General features: G+C 43.2%; 1 pseudogene; it reads right to left on the bottom strand.

Annotated features, from left to right (window-relative positions):
• LOC140843994 (sorting nexin-29-like) overlaps positions 1-23,000 on the bottom strand; it is a 42,767-nt pseudogene extending 19,767 nt beyond the window's left edge.
• Positions 23,001-23,648: the final 648 nt, after the last annotated feature.

Genomic DNA, 23,648 nt, shown 5'->3' with positions numbered 1-23,648 from the left:
TCCACAAAATAGAAGAAGAGGGAATACTCCCAAACTCATTCTATGAAGCCAACATCACCCTAATACCAAAACCAGGCAAAGACCCCACCAAAAAAGAAAATTACAGACCAATATCCCTGATGAATGTAGATGCAAAAATACTCAATAAAATATTAGCAAACAGAATTCAACAGTATATCAAAAGGATCATACACCATGACCAAGTGGGGTTCATCCCAGGGATGCAAGGATGGTACAACATTCGAAAATCCATCAACATCATCCACCACATCAACAAAAAGAAAGACAAAAACCACATGATCATCTCCATAGATGCTGAAAAAGCATTTGACAAAATTCAACATCCATTCCTGATAAAAACTCTCAGCAAAATGGGAATAGAGGGCAAGTACCTCAACATAATAAAGGCCATATATGATAAACCCACAGCCAGCATTATACTGAACAGCGAGAAGCTGAAAGCATTTCCTCTGAGATCGGGAACCAGACAGGGATGCCCACTCTCCCCACTGTTATTTAACATAGTACTGGAGGTCCTAGCCACGGCAATCAGACAAAACAAAGAAATACAAGGAATCCAGATTGGTAAAGAAGAAGTTAAACTGTCACTATTTGCAGATGATATGATACTGTACATAAAAAACCCTAAAGACTCCACTCCAAAACTACTAGAACTGATATCGGAATACAGCAAAGTTGCAGGATACAAAATTAACACACAGAAATCTGTAGCTTTCCCATACACTAACAATGAATCAATAGAAAGAGAAATCAGGAAAACAATTCCATTCACCATTGCATCAAAAAGAATAAAATACCTAGGAATAAACCTAACCAAAGAAGTGAAAGACTTATACTCTGAAAACTACAAGTCACTCTTAAGAGAAATTAAAGGGGACACTAATAAATGGAAACTCATCCCATGCTCATGGCTAGGAAGAATTAATATCGTCAAAATGGCCATCCTGCCCAAAGCAATATACAGATTTGATGCAATCCCTCTCAAATTACCAGCAACATTCTTCAATGAATTGGAACAAATAATTCAAAAATTCATATGGAAACACCAAAGACCCCGAATAGCCAAAGCAATCCTGAAAAAGAATAAAGTAGGGGGGATCTCACTCCCCAACTTCAAGCTCTACTACAAAGCCATAGTAATCAAGACAATTTGGTACTGGCACAAGAACAGAGCCACAGACCAGTGGAACAGATTAGAGACTCCAGAAATTAACCCAAACAAATATGGTCAATTAATATTTGATAAAGGAGCCATGGACATACAATGGCAAAATGACAGTCTCTTCAACAGATGGTGCTGGCAAAACTGGACAGCTACATGTAGGAGAATGAAACTGGACCATTGTCTAAACCCATATACAAAGGTAAACTAGAAATGGATCAAAGACCTGAATGTAAGTCATGAAACCATTAAACTCTTGGGAAAAAACATAGGCAAAAACCTCTTAGACATAAACATGAGTGACCTCTTCTTGAACATATCTCCCCGGGCAAGGAAAACAACAGCAAAAATGAGCAAGTGGGACTACATTAAGCTGAAAAGCTTCTGTACAGCGAAAGACACCATCAATAGAACAAAAAGGAACCCTACAGTATCAGAGAATATATTTGAAAATGACACATCCGATAAAGGCTTGACGTCCAGAATATATAAAGAGCTCACATGCCTCAACAAACAAAAAACTAATAACCCAATTAAAAAATGGGCAGAGGAACAGAACAGACAGTTCTCTAAAAAAGAAATACAGATGGCCAACAGAAACATGAAAAGATGCTCCACATAGCTAATTATCAGAGAAATGCAAATTAAAACTACAATGAGGTATCACCTCACACCAGTAAGGATAGCTGCCATCCAAAAGACAAACAACAACAAATGTTGGTGAGGCTGTGGAGAAAGGGGAACCCTCCTACACTGCTGGTGGGAATGTAAATTAGTTCAACCATTGTGGAAAGCAGTATGGAGGTTCATCAAAATGCTCAAAACAGACCTACCATTTGACCCAGGAATTCCACTCCTAGGAATTTACCCTAAGAATGCAGCAATCAAGTTTGAGAAAGACAGATGCACCCCTATGTTTATCGCAGCACTACTTACAATAGCCAAGAATTGGAAGCAACCTAAATGTCCATTGGTAGATGAATGGATAAAGAAGATGTGGTACATATACACAATGGAATACTACTCAGCCATAAGAAGTGGAAAAATCCAACCATTTGCAGCAACATGGATGGAGCTGGAGAGTATTATGCTCAGTGAAATAAGCCAAGTGGAGAAAGAGAAATACCAAATGATTTCACTCATCTGAGGAGTATAGGAACAAAGGAAAAACTGAAGGAACAAAACAGCAGTGGAATTACAGAACCCAAAAATGGACTAACAGGTACCAAAGGGAAAGGAACTGGGGAGGATGGGTGGGCAGGGATGGATAAGGGAGGGGGGGAAAGAAGGGGGGTATTAAGATTAGCATGCATGGGGGGGAGGGAAAAAGGGGAGGGTGGGCTGCACAACACAGAGAGGACAAGTAGTGACTCTACAACATTTTGCTAAGCTGATGGACAGTAACCATAATGTGGTTGTTAGGGGGGACCTGATATAGGGGAGAGCATAGTAAACATAGTATTCTTCATGTAAGTGTAGATTAAAAATTAAAAAAAAAAAAAAGAAAGAAAGAAAAGGGGGATTACTCCTTAACAGGATAAAACTATTGGTAAATCAAAGATCAACGCATGCTTTAAATATCCTTAATGTTGATCACTTAAAGGGTGTCAGATGATCAGCTATGGAGGTACTCTTTTCTGATAATATTCCTTTCTCTTAATTAAAAAAAAAAAAAAAAAAAGCAGTTACTGTGTGCTGACCTCCAATGAGTTCTGCACAGTGGTATAGAGGGCATGTCAAAGTGTGGGCAAAGGGTCTGTTTGTTTCTATGCAGAAGATCAAGGCCTAGCTTGGATACCCAGAAAATGAACTAAGATACGATATGAGGAGGAGCTTCCGGCATCAGCACTCTCTGGAGGACTTGTGCCAGGGGATGATCATCAAAAAGCCTCCACAGGGATCTGGACGATGCTGCACGTGTGGCTGCATCCAGCCCACCGTCTCCTGGACTTGCCATAGGAATGAGGAGGGAGATTTCTAGGCTGGCATGTGCATACAGTGAGACAACGAATTTGACCAGATCTGTACTGTTGGAACTCAACCAGGAGTTGGGAGGGGTGCAAGTTGTAGCACTCCAAAATCTTATGACTATAGACTATCTACAGTTAAAAGAACATATGGGATGTGAACAGATCCCAGAAATGGGCTGCTTTAATTTGATTTTTCTCAGACTGTTCAAGTACAATTGGACAATATCCATCATATCATAGATAAATTTTCACAAATGCCTAGGGTGCCTAAATGGTTTTCTTGGCTTCACTGGAGATGGATGGTAATTATAGATTTGCTTTGTTTATGTCACCATATTCCTATTATGTTAATATGTGTGTGCAAATTAGTTAGTAGTTTAAAACCTATACATACTTAAGGTACTCTACAAGAAGATATGTCAAAGAAATAATCAATCCTCCCATGTTTCCTTCCATATGCTACAACTATAGCTTTTCTTCTTCATTCCTAATTACAACCCTTAAATAGAATTCGTGCCTCATATCAAATTTACCGAGTACCATAATTCCTCCAGGTGGTAAAGATACCTCGAGACAAGTGCTGGGCATAGAAGCCACAGGGCATAAATCTGCAAAGAAGTAAAAAGCTAACCTTTTCAAACAATATGGCTTCTCTCTCACTTACCAACTTTACATTTCCCTGTATGGCCCCAGAAGATGACTGGTTAGCCAGAGACGGGTAAGATTCCTCAAGGGAGGAACAACCTAAGACAGGCACAGTCGCAGGGGGGCCATCAGGTGAGAATTTGGGGATCAACAGAGGTGAGGCTCAGAACCTCACCCCCCCCTGCTTTGAGAGAAATCTTCTGCATCCGTGGATGTCTTGCTGCCCTTGTCTAGCCTGGATTAATACTTAGTCCATAGGCACACACCTGATCATCTGATCATCTACATTTGCCCTCTTACAGCACTAAACTATGTTTTCTACCTTTATCTTGCATCTACCTACCACTTCAGCATTTTATTAAAAATAAAAATAATAATAATAATAGAGGGAGAAATGTGGAATCAACATATAAATCAAGTACAAAAATCAAACAAATATTCATATTTGACCTGATTGTTTATAGGTCATAATGTGTGATCAAAACCGAAAGTTTCTGTGATGAATGCCCTTGTACTGTTCACCATGTAAGAATTTATTTACTATGTAAGAATTCATTCACCATGTAAGAACTTGTTCTTTATGCTTCAGAAGATTGGAGACTGACGAGAATTAGGCTTGAGATGGATTAATGAATGTACATTGAGCATTGACCCCCCTATACTGAATTTTATTGTTGTTAACAACCATTTGATCAATAAATATGAGAGATGCCCTCTCAAAAAAAAAAAAATTGACTGTGGTCTCTCCTTTTCTCAAAACATCTTATTGTACTGTACTCACCCTTCTGATGATAATGTGAGATAATAAGATGCCTATGTGATGAAATGAGGTGACATAGGCACTGTGACGTAGTGTCAGGCTACTACTGACCTGATAAAATGTCAAGAAGAGGATCACCTGCTTCGGGACTGTCATTGGCTGTGGGAAACTGAAACCATGTATAAGGGGACGTACTGCACCTGTGTAGACATACACACATATCCTGCTGGATCCGTTTCCCTGAGAACCTGACTAACACAGCAGGTGACAAGACCTGGATCCCAGGTATAGAGCATTCATACCCCAGGAGCTCAAGCACTGCTTTGGGACACTGCCCTAACAAACACTTCAGGAGTAGGAAAAAAACTTGTGCATGAAAAGACTCATTTCCAAATGGCTGATAAAAAAGCAAAAATCAAAACAAAAAAGCCAACAATTTAAACACTCAACAACGGGGGAACCTTTAGAAAGTCATGACATACTGATCTGACTGAATGTCAACCAATCGATATTCACAATTATGTAAAATCACGGAAAATATTTGACAGTATAAGCTTTGGAGCACAACATAACCTACCCTTAATCCCAGCTTCTGGAATTGCTCTAACCAATCTGAGCTCTCTACAGAATCCTGTCCTTTCATCCATCAAGTGGAAGTGACTCCCACTAACGTCCCAGGGCAGCTCTAATAATTACGATAAAGTTAGCAAGTAGCTTGCCATGCCTGGCATATCACGGATGATCAATAATGCAGGTATCCATGTGAATGAGGACATTAAGTAAAAATGAAAAACAAAAGCAGGCATAGTCTCATGAGAAGGAAAAAAAATCATACTAAAATATGAAGATGAAAAGCTGAGGGCTGGAGACATTCTGGCCCCCTTGACCATACCAGGGGGTCTCAGCATCTTCACTTCACACTCTGGAAGTCAGCCATGATTAGGGTGGCACTGTTCACTGTAAAGCCCACCTGAAGAGGTAACTAGCTTATCTGGCATAAAGATAAAACCAAGCACAGGAAATCTCACAAGAGCAGCGTAACAGCAGCTGAACTGTGTCACCTTCCTCAACATGCCAGGCCCAGTGCCAAAGGCCCCACACACAGGAAGTAGCCCATCAACTTGACAACTCCACAAAGCAGGTGCTGTTTCCCTCCCAGGTCTCCAATGAGGCCGGAAGCTCAGCGGGTGGAGTAACTTAGCCCACTCTGGCCAGCCTAAGCCATGCAGCAGGTAAATGAGAACCCAGCTTGCCTTGATTCCAAGATCCAAGCTCTTAACTATGCTTTCCTGCTTTGTGCCTTCCTGTGCATCCAGCCCCTCCTGCAGGTATAAACCTACTGCATGCCCAGTGCTAAAGCAGCAGGCACAGTGAATGAGCGCTGTTCACACCCTTATAGATAAACAGAGAAGTCACCAGCCCACAACTATTCTCTAGTATAACCCAGCCTTTCTCCTGAGCTCCCCTGGGTAGTGGAAAGTTAGAGATGTGAGGAAAACCCAAACAACGGAAACAAACGATGTATGTATAAAGCAAGAATTTCAAGGCATGCTTCTTGGCACCAACTTTGGGGTAAGTACCTTCAAATACACTACCCTTCCCCAGATCTCAGGAGAAGAGCAAGTGCACACTCCTTCCTCCTAAATGGAGATCTGAAAAATGAATGGTGCCCTAAACACAAAAAAACTTGCGGCCTTATTTCACCCAATAGTGCAGAAAGAGAAAACAATGCGTTAATGAATGTACCACCCCCTCTGCTAAAGTGCCAGTGCAACGTACTTCTCAGGGGACTCTGAGTGGCCCGTACACATCGTCCTCGTTTTCATCCATGTCCTCGTCATCGATGCTTTTCACATCGAGCTTCTGGTACCCAAACTCCACATTCAGAGACAGAGAATCAATTTTCCATGAGTTGCTGCTCTGACTTCCGTTGGAATTTGGCCCAAAGGGGCTTTCAAAGGCTGACATGATATTGACCGAGGAGAGGTCAGAGTTTTCCTCCAAGCTCTCCCCTGCCCCAGGAATCTTTTTGAAAACCTTCCCAGAGTTCTGCTCATCTTCCTCGTCATCAAATGAGATGATGTTGGTCACCTTCTTTTTCTTATTCCGCTCCTTTTTATATCTGGCATCTGGCAAAAGAAAGGATAAGACATAAGAAAATGTAGGCAAGATAAAGACAGGATCAAACCATTTTTGCCTCTAGACTGTGGAAAGTCCTCTATTATTCTACTGAAAAAATAAATTTAAGGTAAATTCATATTTTTTTGTAATCTTTGAGATGGAACAAAATGGATGTTCTGATTCAAACAAATACGATTTAAATAAAATACATTAAAATTGTTCCTTCTAAGCAATACTTCTAAGAACTTTGATTCAAAGGATGCTACCATTACAGAAATGATTTTCATTGTTCACTTTGGAAAATACTCTCATGGCTGGCAGATGTGACCAAGAAAACCAGTTTGGGGGTGGAAATCAATTCTTCAATGGCTACAATTCCTCCTACTTCTACCCAAGCCCCTGACAATGGGACCTTTCTGTTCCTCCCTCACAGATGCTGTCTATTTCTCTACCCCCTTGAATGTGAGCTGGCTTAGTGTTCTACTTTTACCAACAGAACGAGGCAGACATAATGCAGCGTGACAGTTCTACAGCCTAGGCATCGAGATGTGTTGCGCCCTCTTGGAATGCTGCCCTGCAACTACCATGGAAGGAAGCTAGCCTAGTTTATTGAGGATGAGAGGCCATATACAGCCACCCCAGCCAACAGTGAACACTAATTCCAGACACTTGAGTGGGGCCATCACAGACCTTCCAGCTTGGCCACCAGCTCAATGCAGCCCCAGAAGTGAGCCAAGTGAAACCAACAGAAGAACCATCCTGCCAACTCATTAAAAAATATTGAATTGTGGTTGTTTTAAGCCACTATCTTCTGGAGCTCTTTGTTACACAGCAAAGGCTAACTAAAACTGAAATCAAGATTGCTGTGGTAACCAGAACTTAGATGAGCCAGTTTGTTCACCCATGTTAATCATCAAATATGGGTGTGAGATACTGTGAGCTGATTCAAAAGACTCCATTCCATCTATACCAAGGTGTGATGGGGTGATGCTCCCCAAGTATCACACCCTGAGGCAATGTCCCCAAACAAAGCAGAGTCCCAAGAATAGATGGAAAGAACACATCTTTGGGTATACAAGTTTCAGGGTCTCTGCTATGCAAAGTCCACAACAGTCCTCAGTCTTAGGTCATTTTCATGGGGTCTCTGCTGGAGAAGAAGGCAAGATAGATAAAGCCAGTATGTACCAAACACTCCATGAGATTCTGCATTTTCACTATCAATAATTCCAGAGAGATGACCATGATTACTGCCTCGTTCAAGGGACTTGAGAATACTAGGACTAAGAACTTAACCTCAAATTTCCAATTTTGCTGCAACAACATTCTGGGTGTCCCCGAAGGCTCATGGGTATTATAAACTTCTCTCAAAATTAATCTTAGTGGAATCAACTTTCTCTTGCCTCCTGGTGGCCTAGAGTCAAAGCTGCTCAACTGCTCCCTTCCCTGTAGCCTCCATTGAAATGTCATCCCTTAACAGCATGCATTTCCCATAGCTCCCTACGCTTGGCTTCCATCCCATTTGCCAGAAGGATAACAAATTATTTGTATAATTTGTCATTAAATGTCTACCCCCACCCATCCCAAAGGAGACTGTAGGCTAAACGCTAGTAATCGTCTTACTCAGCATGCAATAAATGAACAACAAAAGAATGGATGGGGATAAATGAAGAGCAGCCTCACCTGGCTTCATGTGACTACCACACCCCGACCTTTACTTTGTTCATTTGAGCTGTTTGCTCTCCTACCTTATCATCACCACATTTCAAGAAGGCTCTCAGGTCCCTTCCAAACAAATTAAAGGCAAGACGAATAAACACAAACATGACCTGGACAGACAGGTGTATCGGATTTCATTCCCCTCAGCACTTTCAGATGCGAGTCGTGCCCACCTCGCCCCAGTCTCTCATCATTTCACCCAACCCCCTCTGCTCTGCCTCACACACCCCTTCTCCCTTACCGGCAGTGACATGCTTGGACACGACAAGCAGAGGGTCAGTCTCCTGCTCAGGTCTGATGAGGCTAGAGACTGCAGAGGAGGCCGTGATCTCCCTAAAAAGGTTGCTCCCTCCTTGCGTGGATTCCTTCAGCAAGGAGGTCACATTCTGCGTTGACTCTTTTAGGAGGTCTGAGACAGTAGGAGCAAACTTACTCTGACCATTTAAGTCCTTGTTGTCAATGTTATTTGCAAAGCGTATAGAGTTCAAACCTGCCAGGAAAAGGGGAAAGTCTGGAGTGTCTGCTGTTGAAAACCCAGTTGTGACCCCAACACGATAAACAAGCTGCAGTTGGTACAGTACACGCTGATCTTAAATTTTAATAAAGACCTCCTGCAAAACTGGGGTCAGAAGACACCAGCCACCACAGATGTTGAATCTTTCCAAATTCTCTCCCTTTCTGTCAGGAAGACAAGTGCAAATAAGTCAACCAAGGGGAGGATAAGTCATAAGTTTGGGGGTCAGACTGCCTTGGGTGAATCCCAGCACGGCCACTTACTGGCTATGAGACCTTGGTCAAGCCATTTATAACCTCCCTGAGCTTTTGTTTCCCTACCTGTGAAATGGAGACAACAATATCTCTTTCACAGGGTAACTATTAAGGATCATCACCCACAAAAACACTCGGGTCAGAGGCAATCAAAAACTGTGTGCCAATATCATTATTACTATCATTATTATTACTTTACATAAAAACTTTTACTGGTATCCCATAGCCCACAGAAGGAATCATGGTCACCCCCCGACTTTTCCTCTTCAATGGACAAAACTAACATAACTTTCTATGTTTGGTACTTGGCAAAAATTATAAGGAGAACAAAAAAAGAGGAGGCAACAAAGGATTTGGAAAAAAGAAGCAGGTTACCCACTTGTATCGGGTTCATCCTTTGATAAGCAATTTAACAATTCTCCAGCTGACATCAGTCCAGGGCTTCCACATTGGCAAATTACGTACATGACTCCATAGCACACAGTGTCATTACAGGGACTGCTATGCTATCGGATCCCCACCTTCCCTGCACACAGGAGGAAAGTAAAGGCAACAAAAGTGATGGGTCTGCACCAGCCAGTAAGGGGTAGAACCAGGCTTCAAAGGCAGGTCTCCCACCTCCAATTCCCCAGATCTTTATATTACACTTGCAAAGCCACAGCCCAAACTCCCTCAATCCCATGCTTTCCCTGCCAGACTATCAAATTCTAGAGAAATGGACTCAATGCTCAGTACGCTAAAGGAAGGACAGTGGCAAGTGACTCCTGAAGTTGGTCAGGGATGGGGAAAACCACAGCATCCCTTGGAGTTATAAATTCACTCCCAGGCAGCCTCTGCTCACCAAGCCTCACAGGGCCCATCACCCCTGGCCTTGGCCAGGCTTACCAGCTGCCATGGTAGGAAGCATGCTAGACCTTTGTTCATCCATCACAAAAGACCAATCTTCACAAAAAGTGCTGAGAATTGAAAGAGAAAGGGAAAAAGTTCTGAATAGTGGTTCTCTGCATCCATTACCCAGACAATTCCATTAGGTGGCTCCCTGGAAAATCCATGCCTGGTCACCCCAGAGTGGATATATGAGGTGGCTGCTGGACTGAAGCTTCCTGTATAAACAAGGGTTGAACACATATCCTACGACTTCCTCACTGGTCCCCTGAGATCTCTAGGGTCCCCTGAGCTTCAGAGTGCTGAAATAGGCATGAGATGTAAACATGATAGTTCTGAAGCAGCAAAGGAGGAGGGGACAAACAGAGGGGTGACTTGAACTCAAACAGTGTCTCCATGAGATGGAAAGACCCCTGACTGGGCTAACACAAGGAGAGACAATTTCAGAACGAAATTAGAGTTCCATGGCTCCATCAGCCAGGGCACCAGTATGTAACATCTGCTTAGGCTGCAGACCCAAAAGTCCAAGTCATCCCTCAGAAGGCCTGTGAAGCTAAAAAGAGCCCCAAAAATCCTAATGGCAGTGTGTATGTGTGAGGTGGGTGATGGTGCTCAGAGAGGCCTGCAGGGTCTGTCCAAGGTCATCTGGCAATAAATGGTACAGCCAGGGCTCAAAAGCAGGTCTCCCAGTGCAATTCCCCAGCTCTCTTTCCAACCCACTGCTAAGTAATATCAAGCAAATATCCTCAACCCCCGACTCCCTTCCCTGCCAGACCCAAGAACTCTAAGTTAATGGAGTGAAAGCTCAGTTTCACTAAAGCACAGTCAGTCATGAGTGACCTACAACTCAGCAGCAACTGGACACATTAGCTGCTCTAGTGACTTAATACAACTAACAAAAAGAGAACAGAGATGCATCACTTTCAATAGTCACTCAGCAGAATATCAGTGGAAGCCCAAACTACACTTTGCAACCATACCTCTGATTTCCAAAACTGTGATTCTTTAAAAATCTGAGCCAGTTTTCATGCATGTCAATTAATCTGGTTTTCCCACACTGAGTTGGGTAAGTGGCTAGTGATTCAGGTAAGATCAAGTGTGATCCTAACAGCTGAATCCACTTCAATTGTTCATAGTTAAAGGCTGCCTTGAGAGTGAGTGTGCAACTTAGAACTACTTGCAAACGATCTGCTGGGAAGAGTTTCACGAAAATTTATTGTTAAGAAATGTGAGTATGTTCTCCATAACTAAAGCTGGTTAATGCTTACACACAGACGTTCACAGCCTCCCGCCTCAGACCCCAAGCAGCACACAAGTACAGCCAGTGCCAGTCATCCTGGCGCCCATCCGTCCCATTTCAGACGCACAATCTGGGCATGCAACTGGACAAGGAGCCACAGGCAACATCCGCGGAAGAACTTCAAGGGTATTTGTAAGAGATTTAGCGTACCTTTCCAGAATGCCTAATGAGTGACTGGTATCATTACTGGATGACCACAAGCAGCAGAAGAAACACAAGAGGAGACTTGAGCAGGAAACACACAGCAAGATATGACATCACAGGAATGCACCATGGCACTAATGAAGCACCAGATTACTTAATTATATGAAACTTCAAAGTTGAGGATCTGGGCACTGCTGATGTGGAAGTTAGTCAAGGGACCAGGACAGGATCGATTTCTGTCCCTCTGGTGACACAAAATGACATGTCTTGTCCACCATTCTCAGAAGGAAAATAACAGAGACAGGGACAAAGACAGAGATATCATAAGCATCATGAATACAGGAAAAAGGAGAATAGTCAGGCATTTCTGACGGGAATGTGGCCGGCCGCACTATGGCTGATGCATATTCAGTGCTTCAGCCACATCACTGGGGACAGCCATACTCCCCAAAGCTGAGCGTGCCTTTTGCCATGTGACTTGCTGCCAATGAAATGTGAGTGAAAGTGAAGTAACCCTGCAGGCAAAAGCTTAAAAAGTCAGTGCTTTGTTCAACCACATCCCCTATTCCTGCCTTGGCAATTGTGAAAGCATTTACAGAAACTGAGCCTGCAGTCAGCCTGGGTCCTGAGATGAGAAACCCCTATGCAGCCATGACAGACTTGCAGCAGGGAGAGGAAATACATGTGGCTATCTCAGCCACTGGGAGTTTCGTGATGTTTGTTATGGCAGCATGGCCTGCCCTATACTAAGTGACAGAGTGAACTTTTTGTTTATGAGCAAGAAAAAAAGAAAACATAATAGAATTCATTCTTCTTAAATGACAAATGACTTCTCTCCCCAACATATAACTTCTATATTTTTTTCAGTCAGTTTGGGATGGAGTAACTTCAAAAATCCAAAAGTTGTAAAGAACCCAGCACACATGGAAAGACCAAATATGAAACTGAGTCCTAAATACCCCACATCTAAAGAGAAAGAAGCTCTGAATCTGAAAGAAGCCCAAACTAAAAGCTCACTGCGTCCTAAGACAGCCAGCTTCTGCACACCTGTGGCTTTACCAGTAACAGCATCAAGCGCGCTCGCTACACACGGGAGCCATGCTGAACCCTTTACAGGCAGTTCTAGTTACTCTCCCACCAAATGCCTCATAGCACAGCTGAACGACTGGGGCTCTTGAAGGGGAACCTACTTGCCCCACAGGGAGGGACTAGGATGCAAACCTAGGCAGGATGACTGCAGGTTGCATGACTCTAACCCTTTGGCTACACGCCCTCCCAGCCCCGCATCGGGTACCTGAGCCTGCCGCGATCGGCCAGGAGCATGTGCAGGTAGCGCTCCACCGAGTGTTCGTTGAGGGCGCAGTGCAGCCAGGCCCAGCCACGGCCCACGTGGGAGGTGATGTGGTGCAGGGAGCAGAAGCGCTGCAACTCGTGCTTGTTGAGGACCTCCTTCACGTAGAACCAGAACACCGGCTCTGCACAGAGAGTGGACAGGCCGTGGCTCACCACCAGGGATGGGCAATGCACTGGGGTAATGGTCTCTGGGCAGTTTTGAGGATTTTTTTTTTTTTTTAGTTTTGAGGATTTTAAGAGTTACTTCCTTAATACAGAAAAGGAAGACACCAGAGAGTATGCCAAACATAACAATGACCCCCAATCTACCATCTAGTGATGACCACTGTCCCTAGAAAATGAAAATACATTGTCAAGTATTCCTTCCACTCTTTTCTCCTGTACTTTTCTGTTTTATACAAAACTGACATCTGCAATAGGCTGAATCATGGCCCCCAAATATAATCACATCCTAATCCCTGGAACCTGTGAATGTTAACTTACATAGCAAAAGAGACTTTGTGGAGGTGATTAAATTAAGGGTCTTGAGAAGGGGGGGTTATCCTGGGTAGTCTCTGTGGACCCACTGTAATCTCCAGTCTTTGAAAGAGGGAGGCAGAGGGGGATCTGAGGTATAAGAGGACAAGGCAACATGGCCGAGGAAGCCAAGAGTGGGATGATGGGGCCACAGCCAAGGAATCCCAGAAGCCACCAGAAGTCAGAAGAGGCAAGAAGAGATTCTGCTCTAGGGCTTCCAGAAAGAAGCAGCCCTGCCATCATTGTTGTAAGTTTAGCCTAGCGTGACTGACTGCGGACTTCAGCCCTCCCTAACTGTAAGAAAATTAGTTCATGTGGCTTTAGGCCTCGAAGCGTGTGGTTTGTTAGAGCAGTCATCAGAATTTCATATGCCATCACAGCGAGTGTGTGTGTGTGTGATGTACATATATATATATACTCATACATATATATAGTTTTGTATCCTGGTTTATTTCTTATCTAGATCATAAACATTTTTCCTGTAATATTCAAAGACCTTTGAAAACATGATTTTTGATGGTTTTCCAGTTAAATATAATTTATTTCTCTACTGCTGGGAACATGATATATTGCCAGTTTTCACTATATACTGCTTTGAACATCTGTATATAACTAATTGTTCTCATTCCTAGCTCCCCAGGAGAGACTGCCATAGATTGGAGAATAGGAACAGACTTAAGGCTTTAGGGAAAGCTAAGTAAGTTTGTCTTTATCCACAAAACAGTCATTGTATCTTCTCACATCCCACCTGTTGATTCACACACATTTCTTAGTCATAATTCTTGTGCATATCTAATTTTGTGATCAATTTTCTTTACTTAACATTGGCTCATCAACACTTTTTCATGCTATTTTTCATGTTATTTTTCATAATAATAACACCAAAAGCAACAGCCACTATATTTATTGAGCATTTACTACATACCAACCATTGCACTGAACACTTTGTACCTGACCCCAGTTCTCACAACCCCCAAGGCTGTCTCCATCTCAGAGGCAAAGTCCGAGGCCTAGACAAGTGAGGTGACTTGTGCAGTGATGCACAGTCAGCAAGTGGCCCAGCAGAAGAGGAGGCTGGAGACAGCTGACTGCAAACCGCTCCCTCACGCTGCCTTCTCACACACAAGGGAAGGAAGGCTCTGCTTCCTTTGAAAGTATCGTGTTCACAACTGCTTACTACCCCCAGAGAGAATATGCTGAGTCTCTGCTGCCAGATGGGGATTCTAATCCAGGAGCTAAACAGGCTCATAGGCCCCTCTGAAAATACGACAAGATCTTTGGTCTCCCTTCCAGAAGGGGGCAAATACACACATCTCCTCAGACCAAACACCAGCTCCACAAAAGCTCATGCTGGTATTTCAGTTCGGTTACATCAGCAGAGACTGCATTCTTCCTAGGAGCCATGAGCTGGGCAAGGGTGTGGGCTGCCAAGGAGGGACAAGAAGGACCCGTGCCTAACAAGCATCCCATCTAGCAGACAGGATAACAGGTGGGGGAGGTCAGGCAAGGAATGACCCTGGGCAGGCCACTCAACCATGCTAAGCTTCAATTCCTCCTCCTTAAAATAAGCCCCCAAGTAAAGAAACACCTGGGTTTGGGGGTCCATGGAGAACAGGAGGTAAAGTACTGAGCACAAGGCCCAGCCCATGATGACCAACCACCACATGTTTAATAATTACTTTCTTATACGAGAGCATTTGTGTCATTTCCTCATTTCCCATTTCTGTTAACAGCATCTAAATGTATACGCATATGAGCATACACACCTGTGGGTCAACTCAACCTCTAGGATCATTTCAAATAAACACCTCAAGAGGGACTGGAAACACCACCAACAGGGCAGTTCACACAGGACTGCCATCTCTGTCAGTCCCCAAATGACACACTAATCCCCTCCCCAAACCCATAAGGTCAGCACACACCATACAAGAGTGTTACTGCCTTGGTTCCACTGGAAGCCTCTCTCAGAAACCAGGGCGGGGGACCTGGGTTATTCAGTTAACTTGTTCTGAAACACATCAACCAGTGTGTAAATCCATCTGTAACTCCGTCACAACTCAAATCAAATGACTCCCACCTGCATCCTGCCTTTCCTGAGGACTGCAGTTACCTCCCTCTGATCTTGAATACACATGAAACATGAACGGTGTGTTTTCACCTTTCAATTTTGCAAATTGCTTACTGCTACAGAATCCTTCTAAAGCTTGCCAGAGCGATGCTGCTGATGATAAGGATTATCCCAGTAGGGCTCCACTTCCACTGCCAGAATTAATGTGGCCTATTTAAAGTGCAGCTCACCTGCCACTTAACACTTGCAGTGTCCATACTTTAATTTGGAAATATATACCAGTCTCTCACTGCTTTGAAACAAGAGGCTAATTCCAAAAGTGGGCAAGGGCTTCTTCTTCTCTGGACTCCTGAAAGCCATCTGCCAACAAGAACAAGAGCCAGGAAGGGAGTGTTGAAGCGAGCTATCTGGGGGCACTTGTTAATAGAGGGTGACCGATAGACAGCACAGGGCCTTTGGTAAGGTTCCTAACAGGCTCAACTTTAATCGATGTCAATAATGCAAGAATTCATACTTTGGAAGCCAAAAAGGACAAAAACTCTGGCTCAAAGATCAGTTCAGGCATTGTGTGACCTTGGGCAACTAATTTTGCCCTTCATTTTCCTCATCTGTAAAATGCTGCCTGGTATAAAGGGAAAAACAGGAAAATAGAGCTTACATGGAAAGTGCTTAGTGCCAAGGACCCCAGTAGGCAAGCAGCATCCTGCCGGTCTTCAGGAACCAAAGAGGAACCATGCTCCTTGGGAAATTGCCTTCAGCACTATCAATCTCTCCTTCCCACGGGGGTGGGCAGGCAGGCAACTCAGGCTGGGCAATGACCTGGCCACAGCAGGGTGTGCGCCATGCCTGGCCTCCCTCATACCCACCCTCATCCTGGCCCTTGTTTGATATTTTGTGCATCATGATTTTTCTGTATTAGTTTTGATTTTTTTAATACTGCATGAAAATATTATTCATCTTGATAGCTGAGTTTTTGGTGCTCCCATCAATTTTGAGGCTAAAGTGAGTATCTCACTGGCCTCATCTTAGTCCCAGCCCAGGACTACTTGGTCTTCTGTGCAACCTCTACCTGAACCACTAGGACACAGGCCTTGTCTCCTTCAAGAATGGAAGTCAGCAAGCAATGAACAGAGGGCCACTTTTGGCCCACCACCTGTTTTGTTAGTAAAGTTTTTTTGGAACACAGTCACAGCCATCTGTTTACATACTGTCTTTGGCTGCTTCTCTGTTAAGAAGGTAGAGCTGGGAAGTTACTACGGAGATCCTACCCCACAAAGCCTAAAATCCTATCTGATCCTTAAGGAAAAAGTTTTCTGACCACTATTTTAGAAATAGGAGCTCTAATAATCATAATCATATAGAGTGAGCCTACCTGGGAAAGATGCCAACCCAGACAGAAGGGGGACTGAGAGAGATGTGGAGGATGCTGAGCCCCTCGATCCAACTCAACCCCTAGTTTTCTTACTTGAGTCAACATGTGCCCCTTTTTGCTGAAGTCTAAATGGCTTGCTGTCACTTGCAACCAGAAGAACCCTAATGCAGTAAGATAGGGTGTGTTTTTCAATCATTCACAAGCATTTATAGAGGACCGATAACATGCCAGGCACTGGGCAATGCCTGCATGCACTGAAGAGGCAGATGCATCCCTGAAGAATAAACGAAAAAAGCTCTGCTCAACAAGAAACAGAAAACCCAAATACAAGGAGCTACACTCCTAAAAAACAAAGAAGGTTTATTCTTCTCATCTACTTAGTCTGGAAGTAGAAAGCTGTTTCAAATGCTCTGTCATGGGCAGAACCCCAATCCCCTGACCTGCACCTCACTGTCTCAGAGAACCATCACCCACTCTGGCATCACATTCACAGTTGGAGCAGAAAGAAAGAGGACAAGATAAAGCCAGCATTATCACCCCTTTTCTCCACAAGGCTAAGTAATCCTGAAAAACCACAGGGAGCAGAGAAAGAATGTCAAGACTAGTTGAACCACTCATGATCCAGTACCTCGAGAAGAGCATCCCACAACCCCAAGCAAAATCAGGATTCTACTAAGCCAAAGAAGAAAAGGGGAGTGCCTTGAAGTCGGAAATGAACAGAATCAGCCCGACATGGTACCAGCCATTCCAGGAGCAGACAGAAAACCAGATGCTTCCATATTCCAGCCTGAGACCTGGGTGGGCACAGTCACTCCCAAATCCCAGCTGCATTCCAATCTGGACAAGCCTGACTATAGGGCATGAACGGCTTAGCAAAGCAGTTTCCAACAGGCGCTGTAGCTGGGAACTGTGCCATCCCCCAACCAGCAACAAGACTGCCTCCTGGACAGGAACACAGAACTCGGGTGTAAATATGAACCATACACCACGAAGACTTGTACAAAGTATGTACACTTTTTTTCTCTCTCTTTTAAATTGTGGTAAAACACACATAATAAAATTTACCACTTTAGAACAAAACAGCAGCAGAAGCACAGAACCCAAGAATGGACTAACAGTTACCAAAGGGAAAGGGACTGGGGAGGATGGGTGGGGAGGGATAAGGGTGGGAAAAAAAGAAAGGGGGCATTACGATTAGCATGTATAGTGTGGGGGGCGGGCACGGGGAGGGCTGTGCAACAGAGAAGACAAGTAGTGATTTTACAGCATCTTACTATGTTGATGGACAGTAACTGTGAATGGGGATGTGCGGGGGACTTGGTGAAGGGGGGAGCCTAGTAAACATAATGTCCTTCATGTATATCAAAATAAAAAAAATAAAATAAATTTACCACTTTAACCATATTTAAGTGTACACAGTACAATGTACACGAAGTACATTCCCAATGTTGGGCAACTGTCACCACATCCACCTCCAGAGCTTTTCCATCATCCATAGTCATTAACAAAAATGCCCCCATTCTCCCCTCCCCAAGCCCCTAGTAACCTCTAGTCTACTTTCTCCAGGATCTATTCTGGGCACTTCATGAAGGGAATCACACAGTAGGTGACCTTTTGTATCTGGCTACTTTCACTTAGTATAACGTTTTTAAGGTTCATCCATGTTAGAGGCATCCAGACCCTAACATGCTGGGACAGTTCTGTGCTCCTTACTAAAAAGCCTCTGGCCCCAGCCCACAGCCACTCCAGCTGTCCAGAACCCTCCCCAGAACCCTGCAGATGTCCCCAGAATCTAGTGACTCACAGCTTAACAGCCTGCCCAAGGGGCTGGCACTCTGGCTGCTGGCTCCCTCCCTAAGGCAAGCAGTGGCCTACCAGCTGTTAAATGTTTATATCACCAGCCCCGACAGAACCCAGCATTTTCTTTGCACTTTCCACAAACATACCTTCCAAGATCTCTCTCACCAGAACTAGCTGATTTGCAAGTTCATGAATACAACAGAGAACTACAAAGGCAGAACTGAAACCCTACAGAGATGGGTGAGGAAGTGAACTTCCCCTCACAAACAAAAGGATGGGCCCAGGGTTCTCCTGTCACATGCAGCTTCCTCCAAAATTAATTTTCTACAGAAATGAAGTTGTACCCAAAGTGACTCAATGAACCAAATATAAATTCTGCTTTGAGTTAAATGCAATCAACCATTTTCAAATAGCCCCACCGAGGATCATGGAGGTTGGTTTCTCTAATTTCAGTTGGAGGTGTATATATTAAGAACACCTGCTTTCAACTGACTGTGAAGCTGTACAGACAGCAGACGGTGGGGTTTGGCTTCCTGGGAAAACCAGCAGCACCTCCTGAAGTCTGGGTCCTCGAGTCATCATTTTTAATTTAGACTTTTGGTGGCAAGGCATCTTTCAATACAGTGAAGCTACAGGGACATGTGAGAATGGACGCAGTCCTTGGCCATAGAGAGAGAGACAGTCAAGGAAACAAAACAGGTAGTGAGTGTGACATGTCTGTTTGCTGAAAGACAGACTCAGAACTACAGGGGGGACACTGATGAGAGGGCACAGTCCAGCTGACCTGGGTGGGGTGCTCTTGAATTACTTTTTGAGAGAAATCTGCAACTGCAAGAAAGAATCGATCAAAACCACTTCACACCCATTTGAATGGTTATTATCCAAAATAATAATAATATTAACACATGTTGGCAAGGATGTGGAGAAATTGGAGCTCTTCTGCACTGCTGGTAGGAATGCAAAATGAAACAGCCGGTGTGGAAACCAGCTTCTCAGTCTGGTATTTTGCTGTAGACGCCCAGAGAGACTAAGACAGCCAGTAGCTTTATTAGTCTTCCTTCTCTCTCCAGCAAATGCAAAATGACTCATTTTTCCACACTACAACCTATATTGACTATTAGGGCTTCCAATGGCTACAAAATGCACCAATTCCAAGCCAAACCTAGGCACAGCTCTCAGCCACTTTCAATTCACTTTTAATTAATTTTAAAATTAATGTTTGCTTCTGCAACATATTTCTACGTTTAGATATGTAACCGCACTAGAGGAAGTAAGTATTTAATAATATGGATAATGGCTGAACCACTGTGTTGTGCATTTGAAACCAACATAAGATTGTATATTAGCGATATTTCAATAAAAAAAAATTAACCTTTGCACTTTTCCTCAAGAATGAATCACTTCCTCTGTAGCATGCTCAAGTAATGCTGGTAATAAGACACCTCAGGAATCAGGAAATACAGTCCTGTGATCATCAACAGAACAAAAAGGCATCCTACAGTATGGGAGAATATATTTGTAAATGACATCTGACAAGGGGTTAACATCCAAAATATATAAAGAACTCACACACCTCAACACCCAAAAAGCAAATAACCCAATTAAAAAATGGGCAGAGGATATGAAGAGACAGTTCTCCAAAGAAGAAATTCAGATGGCCAACAGACACATGAAAAGATGCTCCACATCACTAATCATCAGGGAAATGCAAATTAAAACCACAGTGAGATATCACCTCACACCAGTAAGGATGGCCAGCATCAAAAAGACTACTAAAAACAACAAATGCTGGCGAGGATGTGGAGAAAGGGGAACCCTCCTTCACTGTGGTGGAATGTAAGCTAGTTCAACCATTGTGGAAAGCAATATGGAGGCTCCTCAAAAAACTCAAAATAGAAATTCCATTTGACCTGGGAATCCCTCTCCTTGGAATTTACCAAAAGAATATAACTTCTCAGATTCAAAAAGCCTTATGCACCCCTATGTTTATTGCAGCACTTTTTACAATAACCAAGATATGGAAGCAACTTAAGTGTCCATCACTAGATGAACGGATAAAGAAGATGTAGTACATATACACAATGGAACACTATTCAACCATAAGAAAGAAACAAATCCTACCATTTGCAACAACATGGATGGAGCTGGAGGATATTATGGTCCGTGAAATAAGCCAAGCAGAGAAAGACAAGTGCCAAATGATTTCCCTCATTTGTGGAGTATAACAATGAAGCAAAACTGAAGGAACAAAATGGCAGCAGACTCAAAGACTCGACTCCAAGAATGAACTAGTGGTTACCAAAGGGGAGGAGTGTGGGAGGGCAGGTGGGGAGAGAGGGAGAAGGGGATTCAGGAGTATTATGTTTAGTACACATGGTGTTGGGGATCATGGGCAAAACAGTGCAGCACAGAGAAGGCACATAGTGGATCTGTGGCAACTTGCTGCACTGATGGACAGTGACTGCATTGGGGTAACGGTGGGGACTTGATAATATGGGTAAATGTAGTAACCACATTGTTTTTTCATGTGAAACCTTCATAAGAGTGTGTATCCATAATACCTTAATAAAAAATAAAATAAATAAATAAAAAAGAAATACAGTCCTGTGCACATTGAATAATGCCCTTCCTTCCAAACAAAATGTATTCACTGAACAGACTTTTATTGGAGAACTTAGCTATTTCCAGTTACTATGCTAGGGGCTGGACATCAAGAGGAAGCAAATCAGACACAGTGCCCTGCATTCCCAAAGCTTTCCATCTAGTGGAGCATATAGACAACAGACAACTGAATATGGTGGGACACTATGATTAAGTGGGATCCCCTATCCTTTGTTCTCTAAGACAGGGGATGGCAATCTTTTTCATTAAGAGCCAAAGAATAAATAAAATGAAGTAAATAATCATTTTTTACTTTATGGACCAGATCTTCTCAGTCACAATTCTGCCTAAAAGCAGCACAGACAGTAAGTAGATGAATGCTTGTGGCTGTGTTCCAATAAAATTTCATTAGAAAAATGGTAGCAGGACATAGTTTGATGACCTCTGCTCTGAGTGATCATAACTTACTTGATATTTGCTGCATAATTTACTCATTAATTCAAATTGGGAGATCAAGATCTTTCAGGGAACCATCTTTCTGGAAATAATATGCCATTATGAATAGGAGTAGGAGATTCTGCATCACAACCATGTAGACCTGAGTAGAAATCCCAGCTCTGCCACATATTAGCCCTGGAACATTGAGGAAGTTATTGCCTTTTTTTAGCCTTCTCTTCATCTGTAAAATGAGGGAACTCTCATTCACTACTCATTTCAGGAATCAAAAACAGAATAACGAACACAAAGGGCCTAACAAATCCCCTGGGTCACAGGAGCTGCTGTTTGAATCACTAACAAACGCTAAGAAAATCAGGCCTGTGGTCAGCCAATTAATCAAAGAGGGCATAAAATACCCAGGTCTCCATGGTGGAAAGCAGTATGGAGGTCCTTCAAAATGCTTAAAATAGAAATACCATTCAACCCAGGAATTTCACTTCTAGGAACTTACCCTAAGAGTGCAGCAGCCCAGTTTGAAAAAGATAGATGCACCCCTATGTTTATTGCAGCACTATTCACAATAGCCAAGAAATGGAAGCAACCTAAGTGTCCATCCGTAGATGAATGTATAAAGAAGATGTGGTACATATACACAATGGAATATTATTCAGCCATAAGAAGACAAATCCTACCATTTGCAACAACATGGATGGAGCTGGAGGGTATTATGCTCAGTGAAATAAGCCAGACGGAGAGAGACATCAGCTCAAATGACTTCACAAAGCATTCCCAGCAACTGCCTGTGTATCTCCTACCTTTGCCAGAACATCTGCATCTCCTCCCAGTCAAAATTATAAGCTTATGCAATTATGTTGGCCTTTCCTGGGTCATGAAGGTCAAGAGCAATTTTTAGGACTTTTACTACAGATGCATTTTCCTGCTTCAAACAAATTCTGCATGGGCATCAATTTAATACCTATATAACTTTCCATTCTACTGATGCACTCCATTTTCTAACCATTTCCCAATCGTTGGGCATATACATTTCTGAGTATTCATCATTACGAATTACCCTGAAAATAACTTAAGGCAGAAAGATATTTCAAGTAATTTCCTCAGACTAATATTACTAGACAGAGAATTAGGGGAAGCTGGAAATGCTGCCAACAATAGTCACTTCATGGGTGGTCTGCACATCACCCAGATTTACTCACTGCACCACTTAGCTAAGGAGGCAGTTATAGAAGCTGTTCTTCTCTGGCTACCTTTTTGGTCTTAACACTAAATGGTTTTAGAAGTAACATATTACCTGCTGTTGGAATCCAAGGCAATCTCCTTTCTCCCTCCAAAGCGCATCTGGCACTGCATGGAAAAAGAAGCCACTGAGATCAGCTGCTGGGATGGGACACTCAAATGTCACAAGGCCCTCAGGGTCACAGAGGACAAAGGGCCAGAAACTCTTGGTGCTGAGTGAAGGCTCCCCATGCCCTGGGTGTCAGCCCAGGATGTAAGACAGTGAACACCCCAGTCTTCCAGCTGCCACTTAAAGGAAGCCTTTATTTCCCACTTGCATGGAAGGGAGCCTTGTGGGAAAATTCTAAGAGGAAAACAAAACCACACAGCCTTCTACAGATTATCTAGGAATAATCTGCAGGAAGCGTCCTCTACCTGTCAGCAGCTGACTGTCTAGAACACTGCTCCTAATAGGCAATAATTAAATCTTTGAAATCTGTGATGATGGGTCCCTCTTGACAAGGCCCCAAAGTTGTTATGACTGGCTATAAAATTATGACAGCATCAATCAAACTTCAAACAAGTCATCTGGTAGTGGGGCACAATTTGCCCAGGATGGGTACAAACAAAAGCAAACTATTCTTTTTTAAAATTGTGACAAAATAAAGATAACATAAAATTTACCATTTTTACCATTTTTAGTTACACAATCCAATTCACAATGTTGTGCAACCACTGCCCCTATCCACTACTCCCTGATAAAGGTATAGAATCT

This window comes from Manis javanica, chromosome 10 (genome assembly GCF_040802235.1).
Source record: "Manis javanica isolate MJ-LG chromosome 10, MJ_LKY, whole genome shotgun sequence".
Classification (NCBI taxonomy): Eukaryota; Metazoa; Chordata; class Mammalia; order Pholidota; family Manidae; genus Manis; species Manis javanica.
This window is presented reverse-complemented; position numbering and strand designations above follow the sequence as displayed.